Raw genomic sequence first — 10000 nt, forward strand, 5'->3', positions numbered from 1 at the left:
GAAACATGCCACCGTCTTGCCACAAGCACAGAGAGAGAGAGAGACACCATCGCCCCCGTGTTTCTCATGATCATAAAAGGGATTGCCTCGATACATACGAAGCAGCTCCTGACATTTAGTTTGGATTGCACAACCTTCTGGGTGAAAAATTCGAGTTACTGATTAACGGAAAACGTGGAAAGGAATTCATGTGACCAGAGAAGATGACGACGATTTCTTCGTCTACAGATTCTCCTTAGCTGAATGCAGGACGCAATTGATTCAAACAGATTGAAGCCAACAATTAGTTACGACCTACTCAGTGATTTTTAGGTTTTTCATATATCACTTCACGATGAGTTTCATGCATTCCCTAAGCTACGTAGATACAATATTCTCATTGTGTTTTATTTAAAAGAAGGACTAAAATTTAGATGCTTTAATACATCCGAAAATTCAGTCACGCAGCAGTAACAGCTCCTAGAAAGTTTACGAGTTTTCAAAACCAAAATTATATAAGAACCCTCTTCGAAAGCGCTCTTGAAATATTGGCCGGAAAAAATGTCTTGAACAATTTGTTTATAAGTTCCAAATAAAAAAAATTAAAAACATTAATTACAAAAATTTAATTATTGATATTAAGGGAAGGTTTTTCTAGATTGCTTTGTTTATACAACTGGTGTCACGGCAACAGAAGTCGCCGACACCAACATCCTACTGGCGACAAATCTGAATCGTCGTCTCCAGCCGCGTAATGCTTCTTATTTCGGGCATTTAAATGCAGTAGAAAGATCATTATTGCAATATCGAGAAAACCAGAGCTGTAAGCGCTGCCTTGTCGAGTTGTTGTCACCAGTCAAGAGATCATCTTGAATTCCAAACAGTAGTTTCTATTTGTAATATATAAAAAGAAGACGAATCTGAGGCTTCATTGCCTAGACTCCGCGTTTCTCAACCGAGGGCCCATGGCCCCCCAAGGGGGTCATGGGCCTTCGACCGGGGGCCACGAGCAGACGCCGAAGAACTGCGATTCAGAATGCAGAAGCTTGTAATGTGGCTTCAAATCTTGAATTAAACTATATCACTCTTTTCACTTTTTATGATCTTGTTTGTTTTACTGTTTATATGTTAGAATTATTGGAATTAGGCAGAGTTGAAGGTTGCAAAAGCAATGAATCTGGTTCTTCAGTAACAAAGAAGACCTCTCCAGCTTCTGGTTGTCTGTTAAGGATGCGTACCCACTACTCAGCAAGAAGGCATCCGTAATGCTCATTCAATTTGCCACAACATATCTTTGTGAATCTGGATTTTCTGACCTTGCGACCATTAAAACGAAGTCCAGAAACCGTCTTAACGTTGGGAACGGTATTCGCCTTGCTGTGTCCAAGACGGACCGGACATAAAAGGCCTCGTCAGACAAGCCCAACAGCAAGTGTCTCATTGATTGCATTGCTTAGGAATCTGTTTACCTCGATTTATCTTTTAAGACTGAGGAAATACATTCCATAAAACGAAATCTGCATTTCTATTGAAGGGCAGCGGGCCATGAGCCATCAAAGGTTGAGAAACGCTAGCCCTAAACCTTATTGGGCATCTTTCGTCTTATAAGCTGTTCCTCACTCACTCACCCTGTTACCTCTCCGGCCTCCTTGTGGCCCACTGGCGCATGCCCTCCAGTCACTCTGTATAACGCATCTCAAGCCAGAATTGTCCATCTTTAGTATTTTTTATAGACAGATCTGGCGGAGTCTTCCTTGTTACGCCAGTTTAAGATACGATGACACCGTCCGCAGTGCCAAGTCCTCTGTTGGTTTCCTTTTGAAGAGAATTCTTTGGCACTAGAAGGATAGTCTTTTTGTGGTAAGACAAGCGGTGAAATAAATTCATCTTTACAGACAGAGGTGAGGCGAGCTGGATTTAGAAGCGATCCGTAATAATGTTAACTTATCTCCTATCTGTGTGAGGAACGCACAAAAAGCGTTGCGTTTGACCCTCCAAGATATTCATGAGGTATTCTTGAATATATAAATATATATATATATATATATATATATATATATATATATATATATATATATATATATATATATATATATATTTATAGTGTGTGTGTGAAGAATCTACTGTGTTTGTGTTATATATATATATATATATATATAATATATATATATATATATATATATATATATATATATATTATATATTAATCTCTGTATAAATACCACTACCTTTTCTGTAAACTTTTCTCATTCATAATACTGAAGAGAGAGACAGCAAGTCTCTGAAATATAGTACTTTTCTCTCTACATTTTGGTGTTTTTATGGGCTCCTTTTATTAGATTATATATATATATATATATATTATATATATATATATATATATATATATATATATATATGGGTGTGTGTTGTGTGTGTGTATATAAGGCATTTCTGCAGTATATACATATCATATATGCCGTATCTACTATGTTATTTGTGTGTGTGTGTGTGCGTGTACGTGAGTAAGAAAGAGAGAGAGAGAGAGAGGGCTGGTTTTCGTCATGATATGAATCATAAAGATACTGCTCTTCTATCAGATTTTTCGAGCGCACTTCATGTGAAACTTATTCATGAAATGAGTAAGACAAAGGGTTTTCGCTACTTGGCAGAGTCGATAGCCTTCAGACTTCCTTCAAAGCTCCAAAACAGAAGCACAATCGATGCTTGAACTGACTGTGAAAATGAAGGTGACGGGAGCCATTAAAGTATTATAAATTAATAAGCTCTTTCGATCTTTATTCTTTAATCATTTTCTTGCAATGTAACTCGCGTCAGAAATGAGCAAAGTCATGTTCATGCTAATAACTGAGCGATTTGTCCTCGGTTTTCGATTTAGTTGTTTCATTTACTTTTCTCGTGATATTTCTTACACTTACGTCTCTCATGTAGCCACTTTTACTTGAATCGAAAACTGCTCGATAATGGGCTTCTCTGCTCTCGCTGTGTACGTTCGCCCGCCTGTACTAGTGATAATCTGTGGCGGGTGATCTCAAAAACGTTGAGGTGGTCTTACTCATTTATTCGATTGGCTGAGAGAAACTATTTAAAGAAAGTGCTATTCAATATTTAGGCGAGGTACTGACTACAATTCACCATCACTACCGACGAAGCCGCTGTCTGAATAAGTTAAAGCTTTACAAGAGTTGAGGACAGCCACCTCTTACTGACCTGGATATGAAGAACAAATAGCGATTATACTATTTATTTACAACTAAAGGCACCCGGTTTTTGAAAGTTGGAATTTTTTTTTGTTTTTTTAAGCCCACACAGATATCCTGAATATCACGTGACTTCCATGCAGGAGAGCTAGACAAGCAGACATCAGGAACCCCTTCCCCGCCCCTCCCCCGACACCCTCGCACTGCTGCAAACCCATTATGACGTCACCGTCCATTCTGGTCAAGCAGCGCACTGGTCGCTGATCCCAAAACGATCGGAATTTGACGGCGGCTGGGGTGACGGTCGGGCAAAAACGCGCGTTTTTGCGGCGCCGTAAAAACTATCTATCCGCCGTTCGCTCAAGCAGTGGAGAGAGAGAGAGAGAGAGAGAGAGAGAGAGAGAGAGAGTGCTTGAGGGAGGCAGTGACCCGGATCGGGACGGCGGCCAATAGTCCCGAGAGGCGGCGCTCCAGTTTTTGTGGCGCGTTGAAGTCACCGGGTTCACACCACCGACCTCCATCGCCCCCACTGAGCAGCAGCAGCAGTAGGGATAGGATCGGGGATAGAGGCCGAGGGCATGGTGAGGAGGAGGAGGAGGAGGAGTAGGAGAAGCTGGCAATGACTGTGGGAGAAAGGTGGAGGCGGGAGTGTGAGGCAGATCTGTTGAGCATTCGTGTGCGCATGCGAGTGTATACAAATGAGTGCATGCAAGCGCCCGTGGCTACTTGTGATATGGGCGCGTGTGTGTGTGTATGCCTCTGAGGGCCCCAGTCATACAGCAACGTCGCACCCTCCACCCGCCCTTCCTTCCGTTTCTTTTTCCTTTCTTCGAGACAGGGCTGAGAAAAGGCTTCAGTTCTCGTCCTATGGGCACTATTAAGCTCTTACAAATTCAATCCCACGGGTGATCCGTTTTTCATATTTCCTAAGCTCTTCCAATGACCATCTAGACCAGTGGTTCCCAAACTAGGGGGCTCGTCTCCCTAGGGGGGTGTGAGGAGGATACACGGGGGCGTGAAGTCATCTGCTCAAAAATATTTGTTTGATTAGAATAATAAAATCATTCAAAGAACAAACAAATAGTTACTTAGAAAAATGTCTTTGGAATGTATTATTATAAGTTTGAGTGGCTTTCATTATTAAAATATAACAAAAACAGAAATCTGTTTTCCTGAACAATGCTAAGAAATAAATACAAGAATCATTTCACATGATCAAAAGAGGGAGTGGGGGGGGGGGGGTCTACTGGAAGAAAAAAGGGGGCGTCAGGTAAGATAGTTTGGGAACCATTGATCTAGACGGACGACATCATAAGACTGAATAAAGATTTTTTACCAGAATTCAATATAACACCTACGATGGTAGTCTATGTAGGAATTATATTATTCAGAAGACCATCTAGGAATTAACTTTTTCTCTTTTGTTTGTTCCTGATGACTTTCAGTTTCCACTGAGAAGGGAGAACGCATAAACCTAGACGAATGGTCCGGCGCCACTGAAGCTGGATTGTTTGCTGAGTATGGTCATTATTGTAAACAAAGAATCAAGTCAATGATTAAAAATGAAAAATGTAAAGTTCAAAAGATTCGTTTTCCCTAGCATTCCGAATGGGAGACAAGGAATACATCCCTTGCTACCCGTAATCAAGTTCTTCAAGTACCTTGGAAGGTACAGCTTACCTTTGCAAGAAGCTCCCATAGGTAGGGGAGAGGCGAAGAAGAGAATGATTTTTAAAAATCTATACTTTGCCACATTATAGCAGTTTTTATAAAAAAAAAAAAATATATATATCACTTTTACTATACTAAATGATAATGTGACTGGTACTCAAACGGTTTACCATGTCATCATCATTATCATTACGAGTCAAACTGAACACGTTATCCCATGTGGCATTCAAAAAATATATGACCCACATGTGAAGCCGAGAAAAAAGGTATAAAGGAAAACAAAGTGAAAGCAGTGAGCCTCACTTTGAACATAGGAACAGCATTGTGCATAACACAGCATAATGTTCCACAGCTTTATGGAAAACGTGATGAAACGCCGTTGGCTGAGGACTTGGTGATATGACGCATAAGTAGCCCAATAAGGCTCTGAGGTCTAGCGAAAAAGGCAGCAAACGCAAACACTGAGAGATGCATATGGAGGGCGATGGAGGGATTCGTTTTGGAGAATATATTAAAATGTCTTTGGTTGGGAAAAGGAAACATGACTCGAGCATTTACGCAAAAAAAGGCAAGAAGGCGAAGGATCAGCATTGCCAACTATGATTCGGCAAAACATCTGAAGCTGCGCCGTTCGTTTCCATTTCTTTTGTGCGTGTAAAAAGTGCAACAAGCAATAATAAGCTTTTTTTGGCAGCATTTAATGGCCTGTTGAGTGTTTAGGTGTGAGAAAAAAATAAGGAGGGAGTTAATATCAACTGATCTCAGATCTTCTGAACCTCTAAATGCAGTGTTACTCATTTGATTACAATATTTTAATTCAAATGCCTCAAACATAGAAAATGGCGTAACAATTCATTTAATCCGCGATGATGAATGTTCAACGGAATGTCGTCCACACAGCACAAATAAGAAGCGAAATCAACGCGAGATGACAAGCATAGATAAGACGTCCCTTCATTTTTTTATGGTTATATGACTCCCAGACAGGATTCAGGTGTAATTTTATAGTAACTGCTATGAAATCCTTTTGATACTGATATACTTCGACGTCCAAACATCTCAGCAGAAGCGGATCCTGACGCTCAGTAGAAGCACAATAAAAGGACTATGACTTACTCAGCCGTATCATAATGTAATTCATTTCTCTAAGAGATGCCTAAATACGTCCATAATAAGAAACCGCAAAAATCCATAACTGTGACCAATTCTTGATACTGATGTATGTATAATCACACGCCTGGGAGATTGTTATGTAATCAATGAAAACTTGGTAAGCAATTTATTGAGTATTAAGTAAATCACATTAGAAATATTTTTTAAGCAAGATGACTTAGTGCCATGCGTCAGCATATACGCCAAAGCACACACATACACGCACACACACACATATATATAATATATATATATATATTATTATATATATATATATATATATATATATATATTATAAATGTGTGTGTGTGTGTGTGTGTGCGTGTATGTGTGTGCTTTGGCGTATATAACGGTTTTTGGTCTGCCTTGAGGCCGTAATGGTTCTTGGTCTGCCTTGAAACTTATACCTGGGAGGGGGATAAAAGAAAGTACGACAGGTAACAGATCCTGATAAGGAAAGAGCGATTCGGATTTATCCAAAAGGCACAATTATTGAGACCGGGTGTTTTTCATGAATACAAGTAAGTATATCTTCGTTTAACCAGACCACTGAGCTGATGAACAGCGCTCATAGGGCTGGCCCGAAGGATTACATATTTTTACGTGGCTAGGAACCAGTTAGTTACCTAGCAACGGGACCAACAGGTGGGATCCGAACCACTTCGAGAAATGAATTTCTATTACCAGTAAGAAATTCCTCTGATTCCGCATTAGCAGAACGAGAATCGAACTGGGAGCCACCAGATTGGTAGGCGAGCACGTAACCACTCGTCTAACGAGGGACTTATCATAAATACAAATATCTTTAAGAAGCATACACTGATCTAATTAAAGCTTCTACAGATATGATACAGATGCATTGTGAAGAAGGGTTTGGTTGTAAGTTATGGCTTATCGATAGTTTAGAAATTATTTTTGACGTTATTGCATTAATAATCAGAGAGGAAGAGTGGCATATAAAGAGGTGGCGGATGGATATCGTTCTAAAACAAGGCATGATGCGACCTGCAGCTTACTCCGGACGCCTGTAAGGTTTTCCCTCATGCATAAGTTGTAAACATTATGTTCCTAGTTTAACGTGACGTGGTCTTCGTCATTAATACTCATGCTTAGCACTACTTATATTAACAACAAGGATCAAATAAAACGAGTTCTCAGTTATAAGCAGAAAGGCAAAATAATCGAACAGAAACATGGCCTTAATTTAGTACACCAAATAAATTAAAACGTGATAAAAACTGCGGTCAAATAGAGCTTTGTTTCCCCAACGAAATTTGAAATAAATACGCTCTATTGTTTTAGAAAATATTTTTCTGTACTGCTTAACATGCACATTATTTATTTTTGACATTTTCATTTTAACAAATAAATCATAAATATCTTATCCTAAAATTCCTGTATCTTTAACTCAACGCGAAACACCTTTTTCAGATCTTTTGAGGCTCTTCCATAGGGTTTCCCAACCCCCAGCATGGACAAAAGCAACAACAACAAAGTAGTTTTTTAGGCTTACTCCCCCAGTAAGCGAAAATGGCACAATAAAAAGAATTGAGACAGAGCGGATTTCAGTAGTTTCAGCTGTGGGGTCCTTCCTTGGTCAGTGTTTGTCGGTAGGAGAGTGAAGCAATTGTTACTAGAAGTTAAGAATACAATAGTTTGGCGAGCGGTCGCAAGGTAAACGGATATTCATGTCGAATACATGAAGCGGAACGGGAAGGCCAACGGGGAAAACTAAAAAGAAGCTATCTGACGAATGCGGAAAGAAAATCATTAGAAGGTTTTGGAAAGACAAGGTGAAAGAATATTGAGTAACAGTGTAGAAGATTAAGCAACAGAAAACTGCTAGAAGAGAGAAAAATAGAATATAGGCGTAAGGATCACGTTCTTCATCTATCAAATTTAAAGGCAGAACACGTTTATGAGTAGCATGTATAAGCCTAAAGAAGGCTTCTGAAAAACTCGATACTGAAGCACGAAGGCAAAACTTGAGAATGTTTGCTGCGGAGGGTGGAGTGTTAAATTTGATATGAAAATAAAGCTTGCGTGAGGATACCTTACAGACCTTACAGACCTTACAGCTCGTTCGGGTTGCCCCATGTCCCTCAGTGCGAGGCACCTCTAATGTCTACCAGAGAATTGCTAATGCATCTTCCAGAGAGGAGAGTGGCAGGTTTGATTCAAAAGTAGGTGTGAGGTATGGATGTGTAATATCTCTCAGTCTTTGAAGAAAAAAAAAGGCGATTTGGCATTGCCTGGCCATGTAGAGATCATTGGATAAGGGCAGAGTAAAAAAGGCTTGATTGGTTGTAAACATCGATTGTTTAAGGAGGAGGTACTTTTATTTTGCATAAACCCTTACATTTGACAATCAAAGTGTATAAACATATATATGTGTTTGTGTGTGTGTGTGTGTATGGATGTACGAATGCATGTATATGAGTATGGACAGTGTATGTACGTATGCGTGCGTGTTGGTGGGAGTACGTAGGTTTCCTTAGTCTTCTTCAGCGAGTAATACTGTGCAATGAAAGATTACAAAAGCAATGTAACCTTTACATAACGTGTTTCGTATCATGAGTAGTATACAGTATTATGAAATGACTTCACCGGAACTTTTGGATTCAAGTTTTTTTTTTTTTTACCGACAGTCAATGAAGTATGGTAATCTTACAGAAGAAGGAAAAAATTTATCATAAATCCGTTAAAGCTAAACATTATGTATTTATGTATGTATATATATATATATATATATATATATATATATATATATATATATATATATATATTATATATATATATATATATATATATATATATATATAAAAGACACGATACTTAATTAGTCTGATTTTATCTGTTTACACATACTCATCGTACCCATTTACCCTGCTCATGCCCAGTTCACTGATTGCCATTACTCTGCCCATTCTAACTTGGAAGAATGTTAATTATGGGTGGTTCCCGAAGGCTAATCAACTCCAGAGTGAACTTTAACCCTTCATCTGGTATTAAGGCCAGGAGGCATGCAAGCAACTTTGCTTTATACCTTTTTTGTTGTTACCGCTTCTTTTTCCTCTGTATTCCTTCATGCTTTCCATCACATTTTTTTTTTCTTTTTTCTTTTTTTGCCACTCTACTACAATTTACTTTCCTACACATTTGTTTTGCTTCTATCAGATCTGTTTTGTCATCTCGGTATATAAACTGTTTCCATTGCCTCCTTTGTCTCCTGTTCCTGCTTTTTCTTCTTTATAATATATATATACTATATATATATATATATATATATATATATTTTATATATATATATTTATATATAGATATATATATTATATATAATATAATACAAACTATTCGCCCTTTCCCAATCTAATTCGAACTAGTGCTTTTTTGGAATGAGGCAGCTTGCCAGTGGCACGGGAAGAAGAAATGCCGTATGATAATGATAAAAACTTTATTAAAATGGTATTTAGAAGCCAGGTATATAATGGTCAGGACCGTACCATCAGGGACCAGGAGAAAAAGTATAGTATGTTTTCGTGCATTCCTTAATCATTCCATTGCACTCATACCACAGTAGCATAGGTACGCAGCAAATGTAAAAGATTAAAAATCCTAATACGATCATTCGCCCACTGGCATGAGTTCAAAATGCACCATTCATTACTTCAGATTATGACGTAGAAATGGGCAGAGTTCTCAAATTAATCATAAGAGCCTTTATACCAGACAGCAATGGCCAGCCAAAGTCGAAGGAGTTGATTGATAACAATACCAAAGCGGGAACAACAGGATGATTACATTTTCCAGGTACATGTGTCAGGTTAGGAAACATGACTCACAAAAGAGGGGGAAAAGTGCAAATAACTTTCAAGTTGATAAAGTTTTCTAAGCAAGACATTGATTGCAGTCACACGCCACTGCAAAAGTCTTGGTGCTTGCTTCTGGACAGCAAACCTCAGTTCCTGAGGTTTGCTTCCTTTGAAGCTATTTATCAG

The sequence above is a fragment of the Macrobrachium nipponense genome, chromosome 31 (assembly GCF_015104395.2).
Source record: "Macrobrachium nipponense isolate FS-2020 chromosome 31, ASM1510439v2, whole genome shotgun sequence".
Taxonomy (NCBI): domain Eukaryota; kingdom Metazoa; phylum Arthropoda; class Malacostraca; order Decapoda; family Palaemonidae; genus Macrobrachium; species Macrobrachium nipponense.